The following is a 9,162-nucleotide window of genomic DNA, read 5'->3' on the forward strand; positions in this document are numbered from 1 at the left end:
GTAATACCCTACTCCAGTTTGTGGTGTGGTGGATTGCCTCAGGGGCTGATGATGAACAATACAAAGGGAGAACAGCCTCGCGAGGGGCTGTTCTTGGCTGGTGCGATGAACTGCTTGGGTGAGTCCAGTCGCTTCTCTGTCTCTCTCTTTTGTTGATCCCTCGATGCCTCTACCCTGTGGGTGGCTAGCCCTATTTATAGAGGGAGGCCCTGGCCTCTTCCCAAATATTGAGCGGGAAGGGCGCCAATAATTGGCCATTTTGAAGGGGAACATCTAGTACACTTATCCTGACTAAAGTCAGTCCTTGCCTGCCAAAGACCCTGACGGTGACGCCGGCTTGGGCTCCACGATGACCTCCATCCTGCCGTCCTGCTGGTCTTGGTCTTGTTGCACCGAAATGGTTGCCTTTGCTTGATACTCCTGCCTACGCTTGCCCCCTTTGCACCAAAGAGGAAACATGGACTCTGCGCAGGTCGGCGCCCTCCTGGCCTCGGTCGTCATGGCTTGCATCATGGGAACCTCGTGAGGTACCCCGCCTTGATCTCTCCGCCTCCTCGCGAGCCAGCCTGACGAGGCTGTGCCCGAGGGAGCCTCCTGTCGTCCGCCCCGCGAAGCTTGGCCCCTCGCGAGGGTCTTGAGCATGTGTTGATGAAGATGGGCCGTACTGGGCCACTCCCTGAGCCACGCCGCAGGCCGCAGGCAGGCAAGTCTGGGTACCCCCATTCCCAGAACGCCGACAGTAGCCCCCGGCCCAAGGCGCGCCCGGACTTGGCTTAGCAGAGAAGCGAAGGGGCAAGTGCGAAGCGCCGCGGGCCCCATCAGCCCGCAGCCTTGGGCGCCGCGTGGCGGTAGGTTGGATGTGGGCATCCTGGCTCCCCCATGACGCCTCGGCAACTGCACGAATTGACAAGAGAGCGGTACCCATCTAGGCTTACCTTCTTTGCCTTCTCCAGTCATTGCCCAGATCCCCTTTCTTGCTCCTATCCTTCTCGCTTCCGAAATCACTAGATCTACTCCAACCCTGCATCTTAGCAAGGCATGGTGCCTCGCCAGACCCCGGCCGGAGCATGGTACTCGCCCGCTCTGGATCCTCCGAATGTGTCAGAGAAGAACCTTGCTCGGACGCGCCAGATGATGGTGGCGCAAGGCAACGATGGGGCGGCCGTGCTCAAGGTTGGTTCCGCCCTTCCCAAGGACAAAGGAAGCACCTTCTACCCGCTCTTCGTGAGCGCCATCACCGCCGGTCTGGTGCCCCCCTTTTTCGAGTTCTTTCTTTCTGTTCTCCACCATTACAACCTGCAAGCTCTGCACCTCCATCCCAACTCTGTTCTTCTCCTGGCGATTTTCGCCTACTACTGCGAGGCTCATGTTGGGGTAAGGCCCTCGGTGGCCTTGCTGCGTCATTACTTTTACCTCCGGGTCTCTCACGGCCCCATCACCGCATGCGCGAGCTTCGTTGCGTACGCCAACTCCAATGCTATCTCGAAGCCCGGGAAGAGGATTGAAGGCTTCAGGAGCAAGTGGGTCATGGTGGATGCTGGGTGCATCCATCCCCGGCTGATTCTTCCCACGGGGCAGCCCAAGTCTGTCGACGCTTGGTCCCGCGCGGAGCTTGTCGATCCCCGCGCGAAGCCAGTGCTGGAGAGGATGGACGCAGACCTGTGGCCGGGCAACATGGCGACGGCGAAACTGACCGGGGCGTCGCTCCTGAGGGAGTTCCTGGAGCACCAGGTGGCTCCACTCCGGGAGCACTCGCTCCCGCTGTGGAGGCTCGGGGGGGGGGGCTGATCCCGCCCTTCGCTCGAGCTCAGAAGTCCTGGCCGACGAAGATCTGGCCGCGGTCCTCCAATCCTTGGTTGGGGGGGACGTGGCGAGATTGGAAGGTGCTCCCGTACCCCTGTTCCTTCAAGATGATTGGGAGCAGGTGGTGAAATCCATGCCCGCTTTCAACGGGGACGGGCCTGTGCCCGCGGAGGTTCCTGAGGACCTGGCGGCCCTGGCGACGGTGAATGTTTCCTCTGGCGACTCTGGCAGAGAGGAGGAAGAAGAGGAGCAGGAACAGGAGCCCGATTCCGAGGCGACCGACGGGGAGTCGAGAGCGCCCCTCCCTCGGCGCAGGTCCCGCGCTCTTCGCCTCATGCTGGACGACGACGAGGATGGCGACGAGCGAGGCGGTGAATGCTCGCCCCTGATCCCGAAGAACGACAGGACCGGGCTGGTTCTCTGCGGGCTTGCTCCGGCTCCGAGGCAATCTTCAGACGTGCCTCCTACTCCCGAGTCTCTTGAGGTTGATCCCAACAGCCGGCTCTCAGGCTTCAAGTTCGGCCGGAGGTTGCTTGAGCCCGCGAGCGATGACCAGTAAGTGCTTGATTCTCGTTTTGCTTGAGCCCGCGAGCGATGACCAGTAAGTGCTTGATTCTCGTTTCGCGGCTCCTGTCCTGTTTTTAGCTCCTGCAACATGCATCATGCCTCGTGGAGGCATTTAAACTTGTGTTTGGCGTTGTGAAAGCACTCTATGGACTGTAATATTTGCTTTTGAATTCCTTGAGATTTGCGCTTTTCCTTCCTACTTGCTTGTGTTCTACGTCGGCAGAGCCCGGCCCCGCGCATACCTCAGCTGCCGTTAGCCCCGACCGAAAACCAGGACGGGACCAAGGAGTGAGGGGCTACGTGACAAGTTAGGCTCTTGAGCCGCGATCCTCAGGAGTCCCCCTTGACGCGCAAATAGCAAGTAGGGAGGGGAGATGTATGAGTAAATCTACCGTTCTACGTTGGCAGAGCCCGGCCCCGCGCATACCTCAACCGCCGTTAGCCTTTCAGAACTAAGGAGTGAGGGGCTACGTGACAAGTTAGGCTCCTGAGTCGCGATGCTCAGGAGTCCCCCTTGATGTTCAAACGGCCTTCGTACCTTAGCTCTGCTCGAGGAGTGACGTGCGACGAACCAAGCCCGAGGGGCCTGGCTGGGTGGCGTGCGCCTGGGCGTGACCCAGGCGTAGCCCCCATGCCCCGCCCCCTCGCGCGGCACTCCCGAGGGGAGGCGTTATGATGGGGACGGACACTGAGCTTTGGGCTCCCTAAGGTTGATGCGGCCGGGGGCCACCCTCAGTTGTTTATCACCAGCGCGGAGCATAGCGCTTCCGTATATGTATGGGCATAGCCGCTCCTCGGCAGTGTCGTCAGCCAGCGCAGAGCATGGTGCTTCCACTAGTGCGTGGGAGGGGGCTCCCCTCTGGGAGGAGCCCCCGGGGCGTGTACAGCCCCGGCCTAACACGTGGCTGGCACAGTAGGACCTGACGAGGTGTATCTGGGCACCCGTGAGCCAGCGCGGGACTCACGGGGCCCTACCTCCAGGCGGGTTGCGCCTGGCTCTGGGCCTTTACTTGTAATGTGTTCCTGCAAATTTGGTTAGATGCCGACGCTCTACGTCCTCAGGTCCCGGCCCTCGAGCGAGCTCAGCCATTGCTGGTATGCCAGGTCGCGATGTCATGGACAAGGCCAGAGGGTGAGGGCTGGAGAGCCAGTAAGATCCCATGAGTCGCGATGCTCAGGTACCCCCCCTTTAACGTGCAAGCGGCCAACATGAAGGAAGAAGGGTGCCGTGGACAGGCATCAAGTAATGATCATGATGAGTCAAACGCACGACTCAAATAAACGCGAGAGGGGTACATGCCACTGGGTATAGACCGAGCGGCTTGGGGATAATGCAGCCCGAGGGGCGCCCCCGATAAAGTAAACTAAAAACATGAACCAAAGGGATACATGCCGCAGGGACGGACCACGTGGCCTGGGAATGGTGCAACCCTGGGGGGCGCTCCCAGCTGAAAATGAAACTCGAAGGATGTCACCTGATGATGTTGAAGATGGAGGGATGCAGAAGTAGCGGATGGCGTGCGCTGCGGAAGCCGATCTTCACGAGCCCCCGGGCCCAGGAGCCTCGGGAGGCTCCGGAGGCGTCGGCGGCTCCTCGCGGACCATCTCCATCTCCGTGAGGACTGTGGAATGCCTGACCGCTTGAGCCTCCAGGATGCTCCTCATGAGGCGCTGACGCACAGCAGCCGCGTTCGGCAGGCCGTAAGGCATGCGAACATAGCTTTGGGCTGGACCTTCGCAGCGTCCCACGCGTGAGGGCCAAAGGCGCTCCTGAGAGGCGGCTCGGTTGAGTCCTGGCATGTCGATGCAGATGCGCAGCCCACCATCCTCGCCTGGGTGGGGAGCTACGGCGGGTAAGCGGCGGCTGTCACTCATGAATCTTGACTCCTGCAGCTCCTGAATGATCTCACTGACGAACTCCTGAGGGTTTGGCCCTCCTTGCCTTGCTCCTTCCCGAGGGAAGCATGCTTTGAAGCACGCCTCCAAGTGGTGCCCGAGCGCCTCCCTCGTGATCCTAGCAAAGTCGATGGCCCTCCAGGAGAGAGCCCCTGAGCCTTTCTCGAAGAGGGCGCCGGGAGCGCCTTCCTATGCGACAGATGGAGGCGCCCCCTGAACAGGCGCGGACCTTGAGGGGCCTACCTCCCGAGGGGTCGGACCATGCGATGTCTTCTTCTTCTTAGGGGCAGCCTCGGGAAGCCTTCCGCTCCTGTGATCCGGGTCTTCAATTGACGCGGCTTGGAAAGCACATTCCAGGGAACACACAGCGTCTCTCTTTTCACAAGGCACCGTGATGACTCCACCGCTTCCTGGCATATTGAGGACATTGTAGCCGTGATGAGTCACAGCCATGAACTTGGCCAGGGCTGGGTACCCGAGGATGGCATTGTACGGCAGGCGAATGTGAGCGACGGCGAAGTCAATGAGCTCGGTGCGGTAGTTGTCGCGCTTCTCAAAGGTAACAGGAAGGCGGACCTGCCCTATCGGAACCGTGGAACCATCAGTGACTCCTGAGAAAGGCTTGGTTGGCTGCAGATGATTGTAGGGCACTTGGAGATTGTTGAATGTCTCGACGGATAGGACATTGAGCCCTGCTCCGCCATCGATGAGGGTCCTGGTGACTTGCACATTGCTGATGATTGGGGAACAAAGCATCGGGAGGACTCCGGCTGTGGCTGCACACTTGAGCTGATCCGCTGAGCTGAACGTGATGGTGCATGCTGACCACCTGAGAGGGCGTGTGGCCTCAAGCTTGGGGAGGACTGCATTCACTTCATGAGAAAACTGCTTGAAGATGCGCTGAGAGGCCGGGGCTTGAGCGCCGCCCAAGATGCAAGTGATTGCGTGCGGCTCCTGGAAGCCTCCAGCCCCCTCGTCCTGATGATGGTCTTCATTCCTCCTCGACTGTGGTGGCAGAGGAGGGAGGCCCGCGTTGCCTTGTGGGCGATCCTCGCGAGGCTGATCCCTCCAACCTCCCTCGCGAGGCGGGTCCCTCCAACCTCCCTCACGAGGCTGGTCCTGCCAGCGGTCCTCGCGAGGTCGGTCACGCCACCCTTGGCGAGGGCCACGGTCTTCCCATCGTCCTCCACCTCTTCCTCCTCCTCATCCATAGCCCCAGTCGCTGCGCTCGGGGCGTCGGCCGACACGCACGTCCCGCACGGCCCTGAGCTCTTGGCATTCGTTGGTGTTGTGGGTGTGGAGGTCGTGGTACACGCAGTACCGGCTGCCCTTGGATGACTCAGGCTGATCCCTGCCTCGCTTGGTGTCCGGCTCTGCTGCAAGCACGGCAGCCCCCTTGCGCTTCACGTCCTTGACCTTGGGCTTCTTCTCTTCTGGGTCGGAAGCTGGCAGCTCAAGGAGGGAAAGGCGCCCTTCCTCAGCCCTAGCGCACTTGGTCGCCAAATTGAACAGCTCCAGGGAGGTGCACAGGTCCTCATGGATCGCGAGCTCCTCCTTCATCTTGACGTCACGCACGCCATCAGAGAAGGCTAAGATGACGGCCTCCTCAGACACCCTAGGGATCTTAAGGCGAGCGCTGTTGAAACGCTGGATGAACTTCTGCAGGGTCTCTCTTGGCTGCTGCTTGATGCGGCACAAGTCGCTCATGGCCGAGGGCCGGTCGCGGGTGCCCTGGAAGTTGGCGATGAATCAGGTGCGCATCTCGTCCCAGGAGGAGATCGTGCCAGGAGCCAGGTTCAGGAGCCAGGTGCGGGCACCGTCCTCGAGCGCCATGGGGAACCAGTTCGCCATGACCTTCTCGTCCCCGTTGGCGGCTTCGATGCCCAGCTCATAGAGCTGGAGGAACTCCGCAGGGTCAGCCGTGCCATCGTAGCGCGGGGGCAGATCTGGCTTGAACTTGCCCGGCCAGGCCACGCAGCGCAGCTCGGCGGTGAAGGCACGGCAGCCTGCAGTGGCCGCGGGAGGCCTTGGGTGACGGAGAGCTTGATCTTGGAAGTCTCTGTGCGCTGCTGCCAGGAGTAGCGCAGGGTCTTGACGCGCTGGAGTAGGAGCGCGTTCGTGCCGGGCCAGTGCGGGGAGCACACGGGCAGCTTCTTGGGGGCAAGGGATCTCTTGGCAGCTCTTCTCTTGTTGTGCTGGCGCCGGACGGAGTGGGTTCCGCCCAGGGGCCACGCGCCTTGGGGCCAAGGCGCCTTCTTGAGGGGGAGGCGGCTGAGGCGCCCCCGGAGCTTCATCACCCACGCAGGGCGGGGCACGGTGCAGCGAGAGGGATGGCGCAGGGGAGCCCCCAGCGGCGCTAACGAGCTCGGTGATGCGGGCGAGCCACTCGTCGTAGAGGTCATCGACGGGATAGTAGTACAGAAGCTCCCGCGCCAGGAGTATCGTGACATGCGCATCCGCAGAAGCGCGACGGGCGTGGGACGAGGAACCGGCTGGAGTCAGTGACGGGGTGGCGGTGCGGCCTTCTCGCCGCATCGAAGGATGCAGGGACGACGCCTGCTGCTCGTTTCCCGCCGGGCCGGTGGCGGCGTTGACGGCAGGCGGCGGGGAACGGCGGGGGCGCCCGCCGACGGGGGCCGTTTGGGCGACACGAGTGGCGAGAGCGGCCCGGCGCTCAGCGCGGGCTCGACGAGCGTCTGACATGGATGCGACGGGCGGCGAAACACAAGGCGACGGAAGGCGGATTCCGGCGCACCCCTACCTGGCGCGCCAAATGTCGGATTTCGGGTTCCGGCAGACCCTCAAGGTTCGAACTCTGGGGTGCACGCAGAGATCACACCTCCCGCCTACCCACGTCTCGTCGCCTCGCAAGGATCTAAACTACACGAATAACAACACAAGGGACACAAGATTTATACTGGTTCAGGCCACCATTGTGGTGTAATACCCTACTCTAGTTTGTGGTGTGGTGGATTGCCTCAGGGGCTGATGATGAACAGTACAAAGGGAGAACAGCCTCGCGAGGGGCTGTTCTTGGCTGGTGCGATGAACTGCTTGGGTGAGTTCAGTCGCTTCTATGTCTCTCTCTTTTGTTGATCCCTCGATGCCTCTAGCCTGTGGGTGGCTAGCCCTATTTATAAAGGGAGGCCCTGGGCCTCTTCCCAAATATTGAGTGGGAAGGGCGCCAACAATTGGCCATTTTGAAGGTAAACATCTAGTACACTTATCCTGACTAAAGTCGGTCCTCACCTGCCAAAGACACTGACGGTGACGCCGGCTTGGACTCCACGATGACCTCCATCCTGTCGTCCTGCTGGTCTTGGTCTTGTTGCACCGAAATGGTTGCCTTTGCTTGATACTCCTGCCTGCGCTTGCCCCCTTTGCACTAAAGAGGAAATAAGGACTCTGTGCAGGCCGGCGCCCGCCTGGCGCCCGCTTGGCCTCGGTCGTCATGGCTTGCATCATGGGCACCTCGTGAGGTACCCCGCCTTGATCTCTCCGCCTCCTCGCGAGCGAGCCTGACGAGGCTATGCCCGAGGGAGCCTCCTGTCGTCCGCCCCACGAGGCTTGGCCCCTCGCGAGGGTCTTGAGCATTTGTTGATGAAGATGGGTCGTACTGGGCCACTCCCTGAGCCACGCCGCAGGCCGCAGGCAGGCAAGTCTGGGTACCCCGTTCCCAGAACACCGACTCTCTCTCTCTCTCTCTCTCTCTCTCTCTCTCTCTAATCTCTGCCATGGCGCCGCCGATATGCCCACATGCCGACGAGGAGGCGCCGCCCCCCGAGAATGCTCAGTCGAAGAGCAGCGACGAGGAGGACCCCTACGCGCCGCCGGACGAGGTTGTACCGGACCCTCCCAACTTTGGAGTGGTTTTGGGGCTAATACAATCTTTGTCTATGAAAGTCGCTGCCGCCGGCTGAGAAAGCCAGACAAGTGGCGTTCAAGAAGGAGATGGCGGAGGAGGAAGTCAGGTACCAGGCGGCCTGTGAAGCCCGTGATGCCGCCTGAAAAAGGACGCAGTGGAGCTTTGGGGGCGGGCGTCATTGTGCGGAGGAGGTGTACGAAGACGGGTACTTTGCGAGGAAGGTCAAAGGCGCTAGGCGCCTCATCGTTGCCTTCGGGCCGCGGTGGCGGAGCGGGTGATGGCCATGGTGGCCGGCAGTGGAGTGGCGGCCACGACGGCCACCACCCGCCTTCTGGCCACGGCGGCGGAGCGGGCGATGGCCCTGGCTATCGACGGTGGTGTGGCGGCCACGACGGCAGATGGTGGGGTAGCGGCAACGGCGGCCGGCAACAGCTGCCGACGGACAGCGGCGACGGAGTGTGTGGTGGGTGTTCCGCGAACACCCAACAGGGACGCCACGCGCACTACACTACACCAGGGACTGTGCCGACAGAGGAGGAGGGGGCTTTCTTCGGGCGACAACGCGATGCCCACCCTCCAGCCACGGCGAGGAGGAGCACCGCACCAGCGAAGCTGACGAGGATCTCTCGGGCAGTGATAGCTCTCCGGAGTGCTCGAGTAGCGAGGTGCTTAACCCGTTCCCGTTCCTCCTCTTATTGATTTACTCTTTCACTGACAAATTTTTGATGTTTTGCTCCTCGTGTTGGCGCTTGCAGATGGAGACGGTGCGACTGGACTCTTCAAGAATATATTCGCTTCATTTTAGATGTTTCTTCGAGTTTTGTTAGGGTTTCTGTCTTGCTCAGGAAGACGAGACGATGGTGGCTCCCTGAAAATGAAATAAGGTGAACTGTTCAGAGGTTGATTGCGGAGTACCCTTGGGCGATGGGCAACTCCGCTGGCGCCTTCGCGGGCCCCTCCGCCGCCTCTGCCTCCGCGCCGCCGGCGCCCCTCCCCGACCCCTCCCCGCCGGCCTCTCCGGCCGCGGCCCC

The sequence above is a fragment of the Triticum dicoccoides genome, chromosome 7B (genome assembly GCF_002162155.2).
Source record: "Triticum dicoccoides isolate Atlit2015 ecotype Zavitan chromosome 7B, WEW_v2.0, whole genome shotgun sequence".
In the NCBI taxonomy this organism is placed as follows: domain Eukaryota; kingdom Viridiplantae; phylum Streptophyta; class Magnoliopsida; order Poales; family Poaceae; genus Triticum; species Triticum dicoccoides.